Genomic DNA, 10,427 nt, shown 5'->3' with positions numbered 1-10,427 from the left:
ATAAATTAAGCGCAAATGAAAATCACAAATACTCAAAACACATGTTATCACAAAGAAAAATCATTTTTTACATATATCAAAATGCACATTTGTAACCCCAAACATTTAAAACAAATTTGCAATATATTCTTTAACTTTAACCTAAGCCCTGGCCTTTAAACTAATCAACCCCCTAAATGTATAATTATAACTAAACTTACCAGCAAAGTCTAGCCCACTAAACCTAACCCTTAAACTTAACCCTACCTTTAAGTCTAATGTCTAACAGTAATCAAGCCTTCAACTTAAGCTCAATGTTGGTACATTTACTACATTTTTGCAGAACATGGACTATATCTTCAAAGCCTATCCCAATACTTAACAGTAACCCAACTTTAGACATAAACCGTGCACCTAATACTTAACATTAAACCACCCTTAAAGTGTATTTCCACTTTGCAGCCATATTGGGGGAACACCTATTTTATATTGGTTACATGTTCTCATTCACATAGTATAACCTAAAAAATACAAATGGCTGTTTACATATTACATGCTCTATTCTGAGAGAAAAGTTGGGGTGGGAAGTTAATGCTTACCATAATTAACCGTGTCGGTACTGTGCTGGCAGATCTTATTGTCAGTCATACACTAGATAGTAGAACACTGATTGTCCTAACAAAGTATTGATGATCTAGAAGAATGGTATGTTAATGAGAGGAAGCTCAGTGTGTCTTCCTATGGGGACAGAGAGAGTTCAAAGGACTGTTACGCAAAGACATGTAAAAGCTAATATATATTTAAAATTATTTTTTAGGTATGCTTTGTGAATAGCAATATATCAGACATACAGGTGAAACTCGAATAATTAGAATATCGTGCAAAGTTCATTTATTTCACTAATGCAACTTAAAAGGTGAAACTAATATATGAGATAGATTCATTACATGCAAAGCAAGATAATTCAAGCCGTGATTTGTCATAATTGTGATGATTATGGCTTACAGCTCATGAAAACCCCAAGAACCCCAAATCCACAAGCTCAAAAAAGTAGATTATTACATGCAATCAATAAAACAAGGATTGTACATAGAACAATATCGGGCCTCTGAAAAGTACAAGCATGCATATGTACTCAGTACTTGGTTTGGGCCCCTTTTGCAGCACTTACTGCAATTACTTTTGCATGATATTCTAATTATTCGAGTTTCACCTGTACACTGAGTGGCCAGGTTATTATGACCACACCATCAGTACTTTGTTGGGCCACGAGATGACTGCATGAGATGACTTCGTTGGGCCGCCTCGTGACTCCACGAGATGTTGAAAGGTGATGTGAGGAATCTGACACTGCACTGTTGCCCTTCTGTTGTCTTGTACCAGTCTTGCCACTCTCCGTTCTGCCCTAACATTGACAAGACGCTGACGGCCACAATTTGCACGTTCAGACCCAGATTTTCGGCTCACAGTCCAGTGTTTAAACACTTTAACAATGAGCCCCTCTTGAACATTTAACAAATTCTGCTGTTTTGCTGATACTCACTCCATGGCTCAGAGCGCCAACAATCATCCCACATTCAAAGGCTGTTAAATCGCATTGTTTACCCATATCTTCAGAAAAAAATCACTTCTACTGCCGTGGTAAACAACCTGCTTCCCTATTTATGATGGTCTGGCCCTCTAGCAACTTCAGCGCGAAATTATAGCTAATTTGCCAACAAAAGTCAGGTAATAAACTGGCCACTCAGTGTATAGTGTAGTTTTCATAAATTTGACTGCAAAACTGGAAATACCCTTTAAATTTAGTTTTTGGTAGCTTGTGTAATTATTAGAAAGCCTGTCAGTTTGTACTGCTGTTGGAGAGATTCCTTCACTCACTTCCTTTCTGGTAAAAAGACGCAAAAAATGTTTGTTTTTTTACACTAAATAGGGGAGTGCTAGAACCTCTATCAGCTTTTTATTGTTGTCCGTTTACCTGGTGCAAATTTTCCCTCACTTCCTGTCTAGTAAAATACTACCAGAGCAGAAACTAAGGCAAAATCTCTCTAATGGGGCCTTGGAAAGCAGTACAATCACTGAGGAGTTCCAACCTACCGCCACTCTATCCAAAACTTAACAAAAAAAACAGAAAAACATGAGTTGATTACCTGATAACTCTGTTTCCAGGAATCTTACAGGACAGCCCATAAGAGAAGGCTCCGCCTGCCTGCAACAGGAAACACATCAACCACATTAAATAAAAAGACTCCTCCTTCCATTCCAATTCAGTACCCTCTAGGACCGAAGGCTACCAAATGTACTAATGTATCCCCCCTGTCATCCAACCACGGATGTCCCCTGGATACCAACCAAGGGCGGGAATCTGCTGTCCTGGAAGATTCCTGGAAACAGAGTTATCAGGTAATCAACTCATGTTTTCCCCAGTCATCTTCCAGGACAGCCCATGAGAGGATCAGTGAGGACAAACCTTACCTCCTAAGGTGGGACCACAGCTTGCAGGACCTTCCTGCCAAATGCTTGGTCTTGTTGAGTCATAAGGTCCAGCCAGTAGTGCCTGACGAATGTCTGGAAACTGGACCAGGTGGCTGCCCTGCAGATCTGGTCCGGAGTAGCCCCTGCTCGCTCTGCCCATGAAGTAGCCCATGCTCTAGTTGAGTGTGCTGTGAGCGGACCCGGTAATACCAAGTCCTGAGCTTTGTAATTCTCAGTGATAGCCATCTTAATCCACCTAGCTATTGTGCTCTTTGTGGCCCTGTTCCCTCTAGTGGGACCCCCAAACACTACAAAGAGGCGGGTGGACTGTCTCCAAGGTTTCGTGACCCGAAGATACTCCAAGACGCACCTTCGTACGTCAATACCTTGCCATTCTCAAGCAGACGTAAGGTTAGTCGCAAACTAGGGGATGACCACTTCCTGAGTCCTGTGGAACGTGGACACCACCTTTGGCAAGAAAGCTGGATCCGGCCTCAACACAATTTTATCTACTAAGATGGTGCAGTACGGATCCGCAATAGAGAAAGCTTGGATTTCGCTCACCCTCCTAGCGGAAACTAATGCTACTAAAAGCGCCGTCTTTATTGTCAGATGCTGTATTGAACATTCTCCCAGGGGTTCAAAAGGTTGCTTGAGGAACCCTTGTAACACCACCGAGAGATCCCAATTTGGAACGACCTTCCCCTTTGGTGGTTTCATCCTGATTACCACTCGCATAAATCGCTTTATGAGAGGGTCTTCTGCCAATCTAATGTCCACAAAATTAGATAGTGCCGACACCTGTACTTTCAGTGTACTACAGGAAAGCCCCTTGTCCAGCCCCCCCTGTAGAAAATCCAACACTAGCGGCACCGTATCGGCCGCTGGTCTACCTTTGCTGTTATACCAGCTGGAAAAAACTCTCCACACTTTTAGGTAAATCGCTGACGTTACTGGTTTCCTACTGTGCATCAGTGTGGACACTACCTTAGCAGACAACCCCTTGTGCCTCAGCACCTCGCTCTCAGAAGCCATGCAGCTAAATGTAAGGCCTGTACTTGCGGGTGTCTTACCATGCCCTGCACTAGCAGGTCTGCCGTCGGTGGAAGAAGCAGTGGCCCCTCCACACACAGCTCTAGGAACCACTGCCTCTTCCGCCAGTACGGTGCTATGAGAATTAGCGTCATGCGTTCCTCCCTGAGTTTCCGAAGAACATTTGGAATCAACTGCAACGGAGGAAATGCGTAACCCAACCGGAACCTCTAAGGGTGCGCCAAAGCGTCTACCCCCAGAGCCCCATCGTACCTTGAGAGGGAAAATAATTTTTCTACCTGCCTGTTGTTGGCTGCAGCGAAGAGGTCCACCTCCGGACAGCCCCACAAGCTGGTGATCCAGGCAAACATGCGCTTGTTCAGAGACCATTCTGACCTGTGCAGTTCCGTTCGGCTGAGCGAGTCCGCCAACTCGTTCAGGCTGCCTTTGATATGCCTCGCCGTCAGGGAAAGGAGATTGCGTTCTGCCCATGACAGAATTTCTGTCGCCAACGCCATTAGGCCCTGCGACCTCGTGCCCCCCTGCTTGTTTATATAAGCTACCGCTGCGGCATTGTCCGAGGCCACGGCTACATGGTGGCCTGCTAAAGTATCCCGAAAGTGGCAGAGAGCCAACCCTACCGCCTTCAGCTCTCTCCAGTTTGACGACCTGAGCCTGCCCGTATGCTCCCAGGCATCCTGCCAAATATGCTCCAGGCAGTGGGCTCCCCATCCCCAGGCACTGGCATCTGTCGTGACAACCAACGGTGCTGGCTGGCACCACAGCCTGCCTACTGAGAGGTTCCGACAGTCCATCCACCACAGCAGTGATTGTTTGATCTTCTCCTTGATGTGGACGACTTTGTCTAGGTCTTCCTGCCGACCCCCCCAGATGCTCAACAGCCAATTCTGTAGCGATCTTGAGTGGAATTGCGCCCAGGTAACTGCTGGGATGGCGGACGTCATCAGTCCCACCAGTTGCATGACTGATCTGACCGATACCTCGCACCGCAATTTCAGCCTTAGTGTCTCCTCTATTAGCAAAGACACTTTTTCCCTCTGTAATGCAATGGTCATATCCTGGGTATTGATCCAATAACCCAAAAACCTGACCGTCTGTGCTGGAACTAGTTGTGACTTTTCTCTGTTCACCAACCAGCCCAGACTCTCCAAGTGTAGTATCGCTAGCTTCAGTTTTTGTTGGAGCACAACCTCTGTCGGGGCAAAAAACAAAAGGTCGTAGGCAAAGTAGGCAATGACCCCCACTCCCTGTGACCTTAGGGGGGCCAAAGTCTCCGCCAACACTTTGGTGAAGATGCGAGGCGAAGAGGAAAGGCCGAACGGCAAGGCCCTGTAATGAAAATGCAGGACCCCCGTTGGTCCCCGGACAGCAAACCTCAGTAGGTATTGTGACGACTGTCTTACTGCAATGTGAAAGTAAGCGTCTCTTAGGTCTATAGTTGCCAAAAACGATCCCGGGGGCAGCAATTTGCGTATGGAAAAGATCGATTCCATACGGAACCTTTTGTACAGTACCACTCTGTTCAGTGGTTGCAGATTTAGTATCAGTCTGCACTTGCCCGAGGGCTTCACCCTGGAAAAGATGTGGGAATAAAACCTCTTCTCCTCTGAAGCTGGTACCTGCACAATGACCCCCTGGTCCAACAGATCTTGCAGGGCTGCCGTCATTGCCTCTGCTTTCTTCCGTTCCTTGGACATGGAAGTAATCAGAAGCCTGGATGGTGCCCGTTCTGTCAATTCTATTTTTTAGCCGATCTGAACCAGCTCCAAAATGAACTTGTTGCTGGTCAGCTCCCTCCAGAGCGGGAAGAATTCCCCCAGTCTTCCTCCCACCCTGAGCAATTGGTCATTGGGATTTATTGGGCTGCTGAGGGGGGTTAAAGAGGAAATTGCTTTTATCCTTTCCCTTTTTGAAGGCCCACCCTTTTGACTGGTCTTGTTTTTTACCGTAAAAACCCCGTTTTTCTTTACGGAAATTTTGACTCCTCTCACCACGAAAAAACGTTTTCCCCTGTGGCTTGGGTGGCAGCGGAAACCCTTTTTTCTTGTCCGCGGATCTATCCAACACCGCTTCCAACTCCTGGCCAAACAGCAAGTCACCCTTGAAGGGGAGCCCGCATAGTTTTGCCTTGGAGGCTGCATCTCCTGCCCAAGTTTTGAGCCACAATGCCCTCCTGGTGGAGTTGATTAGCGCCGTGGTTCGAGCTGAGTATCTGACCGCCTCAGCCGAGGCGTCTGCAATGTAAGCGGCTGCCTTGCTCAGTACAGGGAGGGAACCCAGTAACTGATCTCGATCTGTTCCAGACTCTAGGTGTACCTGTAGCTGATTCAGCCACACACCTAAAGTCCTAGCCACGCAAGTAATTGCCAACCCTGGTTTAAAGCCAGCACTTGCCGATTCCCAACCCTTCCTGAGCAAAGCCTCCGCTTTCCTGTCCATTGGTTCCTTCAATGCTCCCATGTCTTCAAATGATAAATCAGTCTTTTTAGAGACCTTCAACAAGGAGGCATCAATTTTTGGGCATTTGTCCCACAGGCCTGAATCCTCCTCTGCAAATGGAAACCTGCGCTTGTGCCCCGCCGAGAAAAACATTATTTTCTCAGGGTGCTTCCACTCCTCCTGGATCAAGTCCGAGAGTGATTTGTGAACCGGGAAGGTACGCCCTTTCTTAGTCTGGAGGCCTTTGTAAAGTTTATCATGCACCGACAGCTCCATAGACTCCTCTTTGATACCCAAAGTATCCCATATGGCCTTCAACAGCTCACCTGTCTCAAATGAAGGGAACAGGAATTTTGTAGCTTTGCTATGTAACTCCCCCTCTGACTCCTGATCCTCCGACTCTACTTGAGAGCCCGAGGATTCACTGGGCGCTTGCTTGCTCAAGCAGCTTTCTGCATAGCCCATTGAACTACATTCCCCTGATGTTCCGGGCAGACTGGTGTCCACCAGCGTCCCCACTGGGCTCTGTAACACAGACCTGAAAGATTGAAAAGTGGTAACCATTTCCTCTCTCATAGAATCTATCAAGCCCTTGAACATCCTAGCCGATTCTTTGGCTACCATCTTCTCTAAACAAACTTTGCATAAGGGTTTGGACCATGAAGGTGACATTTTGACACTGCAAGAGGCACACTTCTTCCCTTTTGGTCGAGAACCGCAAGCTGCGGCAAGGGGCTTATCCTCCGTGGCCTTGACCTGTGTAAGACAGAAGGATGCCGTCAGCCATTACTTCACTAAAACATGCCGAAAAATAAGAAAGTTCAACCAAACATCACCCCCCGCTTGTCCTGTCACAGGCACCCAATACAAGCGGGGTAAGGCTAGGGGAGAATCATCATAAAAAACTTGCCTACCTTAGCGGCAGTACTATGCTCTCCCAGATCTGGGGAGGCAGAACCCAGTCCGGCATCCATGGGCATCCTCATCCCTACTGACGACAGCGCTAACAGCCCGCTCCTGACGCCCCCACCGGCCGTATGTGGTCCCGGTCGTCTTCGAGGTGTGCAGCTTATAGTCATGGCCGAGTGGTGTTAATCGTGGCAGATTCACCCCCCAGAGGCTTTTTCAAAGGCTTGGTCTCATGCACGCCAGCGCTTTTGTGTCCAAAAAAATGGAAACTCCGGCCCGAGCCGTCGCGCGTCACTGCTCCAGTGACTCACTTCCGCCCTCTCCGTGATACCGCTACCACCCACTCTGAGTCCAGCAGCCACACGTGAGCCGGCGACGCCAACCCCCTCCCGCGCGTAACACCATGCGGTGCCGCGGCGGGGGTACAGCAAACGGCACCCCTAGAGACTCCTGCGGGGGGTAACCATCTCCAGGTAAGCTTCAGTGCCCCTACCCTGCAGACAGTCCATTCTGTCAGCCTGTTTGTATCGCTGCCCCGATGTGATATGCTATCACAAGGGGGTGCTCTGCTGCCACTGGGGAACTCACCACACTGCACACCGGGGGGGCCACCGTCTGGAGCCACTCACGTCAGGAGGATGGTTTCCCTCCCTGAGCGACGGAGGGGAACCTTGGCCAACTCGTATGGGGGTCCGATAAAGGAAACAAACCCTGCATGCGCCGTAGCAGGCTATGTCCGGAGTAGGTCCCGACGCATGCGGGTTTAGGCTCTGCCTAAGGCAATAAAATAATGAGCCTCAAAATAACAAACATTACGATGTCCCTGTGTAGTAGGAGGAAACACAAAAAAACTGAATTGGAATGGAAGGAGGAGTCTTTTTATTTAATGTGGTTGATGTGTTTTCTGTTGCAGGCAGGCGGAACCTTCTCTCATGGGCTGTCCTGGAAGATGGAAGCGTTTTGGGTATAAATGTACTGTAACTTCTACACTTGACCTAAATCTTACCCCAACCCCTAAATCTATGCCTTAATTCTAAATCCAACACTTAGCATTAACCCAGCCTTAACCTCTAAGCCTAAAATGTAACTAACGTCAACCCCTTGGATTGAACACTTAAACTTGAGTCAGGTGAAATAATGCATCTTGCAGTTATTTCCCCCCATACTGCAAGGATCAATATTTTATTTCATCCAAGGGGTAAGAAAAGAGGCAACATTTATATTATTCTTTGCTCCCTGTGCAGCAGTGCTCTCCAACGCACTTGGTATGTGTGTAGGCCATCAATGTCCTCATATGAACTGAGGCTTAGTGGTTAGCACGTCTGCCTTGTAGCACTTAGATGCCTGGTTAAAAATCTGTCCAGGACACTGCATGCCTGGAGTTTGCATGTTCTCCCTGCGCTTGCATGGGTTTCCTCCGGGTACTTCGGTTTCCTGCCACACTCCAAAGACCTGCTGGAAGGTTAATTGGCTCCTGTCTAAATCATCCCTAGTGTGTGTGTATATTTATGCATACATGTGAGATAGGGACCGTAGATTGTAAGCTCCCTGAGGGCAAGGATTGATGTGAATGTACAATATGTGAAGCGCTGCATTCGTTATATAATACCTGTAATAAATAATATAAAATGAGCTGCAACCAGCTAAGAAGCTTGGAGGAGAGGCATCGAGGTACCTGTCCTAAGGTGGGGAGTAAACCTGTGGGAGTGAGGAATAAGGTACATATTTAACCTTATTCATTACCCTCTAGACAAAGAGCTATTAACCCTTGCAGTGTGGGCGGCACTGGAAGGTGCATTTTTTTAGTTGACTGGAGTTCAGCTTTAACCATACGCCAAAAGCTAACCCTTTAAGCTTTGACAGGCAGACAGACGATGCCACCAAAACTATATTGAAAAATCTTGGTGCTTGAGTGCAATGCACCAAATCCCGTTTCCGCAGTCTTGCCACCCAACTAATGTGAAAACAAATACTGATCCTGTATTTCCAAGCAGCAATATGTAAATAACTCGTTTAAGCCCTTCATGACCAGTGATGTACAGTGTACGCCACTGGCATCGGGCCCATTTAAACAGACTCCCGGCGGCAACTCTGTTTACACTTGTAAAGCCGACTGCCAGCTTTACAGAAGCGATTCTCAGCTGCCACCAGATCGCTTCCCCCCACCTGCCCGACACCCCACCGTGTTTCCCGAGCTCAGCTGCCCCTTCTACTGGCCCGGGAATGGCTTCTCTGGTGTCGGGGGGGAAAGCTGGGGAGGAGATCAGCGAACCTCCATTCACCAATTTCCTCCCCGTACTATGGGACAGGGAACAATGGAGATTACATCACTTCTGGTCCCATAGATGTCAGTGCTGGGCTCCTAAAGCCCAGCTATAAACTATTGAAGTGCGATCTTCACTTCAATAGCTTGTTTCAACTGTAAAGATGATAAGGGGTCTTTTCCACCCCCAGTATCACCTTAAAGAGGACCTGTCACTGCCAATATGCTTGTAAGCCCCCCTATGTGATAGCAATTAAAGTTAAAAAAAATAACAGTTTTTAAAATAAACATTAAATAAAATAAATGTAAAAATTATTTTAAAAAATGTTGAAAGTCACGTGAAAATGACGATCACGCTACACATGTTGGGTATCACTGCGCATGCGAGAGCAATAATTCTAGGGCTAATATTTACACATATCTCTTAACTGATGACCTGTGGGGGCTTTTAAAACGTTGTCTATGAACTTTTTTAGGGTACTGAACTTTGTCGCAGTTCCACGGACGCACACAATTTTTAACCTGGGCATCTATTTACTTGTTGTAACCTCATCTTTTATATAATAAATTGGTATTTTATTGTGTTTTGGGACATTTAAGTGCATTTTCCACAACATTTTGGTGTTTGATAAGGAGTTGCACTAATATTGTGCAACATAAAAATTTGCAACTGCCACCATTTTATTCTATAGGGTCTTGGCTTTCAGAAAATATATAATGTTTGGGGGCTTTTTAAGTAATTTTCAGGCCTAAAATGTGGATTATAACATATAAACAATAAATGAAAAAAAGGCCTCAGTCATCAAGGGGTTAATGCATTTTAAATTAACAAGATTTTTTATTTTTTTTTAAACATCTTCTCTACTGGACTAATACGGCTTACCCATTTACATTACACTTAAATAAACAAGTTACTTATAATTTAGGGAAGAGAAGTATTTTTGGACATTTTCATATTGAACATGAGCAAGCTAACAGATGGAAAATTACGCTGCAATATGCTTAGAGACAATAAAAGAACCATATGCAAAACTGAGTCAACAAATTTTAGTCTGTTAAATTATATGACAAGTATTGTCATATAATTGACAATTGATTTAACAATACATATACAACTTTATTTCTAGTGTAGTCTTTTTCTAGAGCACATACTGCTACCATAACTACATTTTCTCTGTGCTTAAAAAATACAAAAAAAAAACTAGCTGTTTTTTTTTAGACATGAATAAATCTGTACAAATGTACTGTGGAATAATACAGCTACACAAGAGCAAATGTGCCCTTAGCTGATAAGTGCTTCCTAAACCATATT

Source organism: Nanorana parkeri, unplaced genomic scaffold (genome assembly GCF_000935625.1).
Source record: "Nanorana parkeri isolate BGI_ZX_2015 unplaced genomic scaffold, ASM93562v1 scaffold49, whole genome shotgun sequence".
Taxonomy (NCBI): domain Eukaryota; kingdom Metazoa; phylum Chordata; class Amphibia; order Anura; family Dicroglossidae; genus Nanorana; species Nanorana parkeri.
This window is presented reverse-complemented; position numbering follows the sequence as displayed.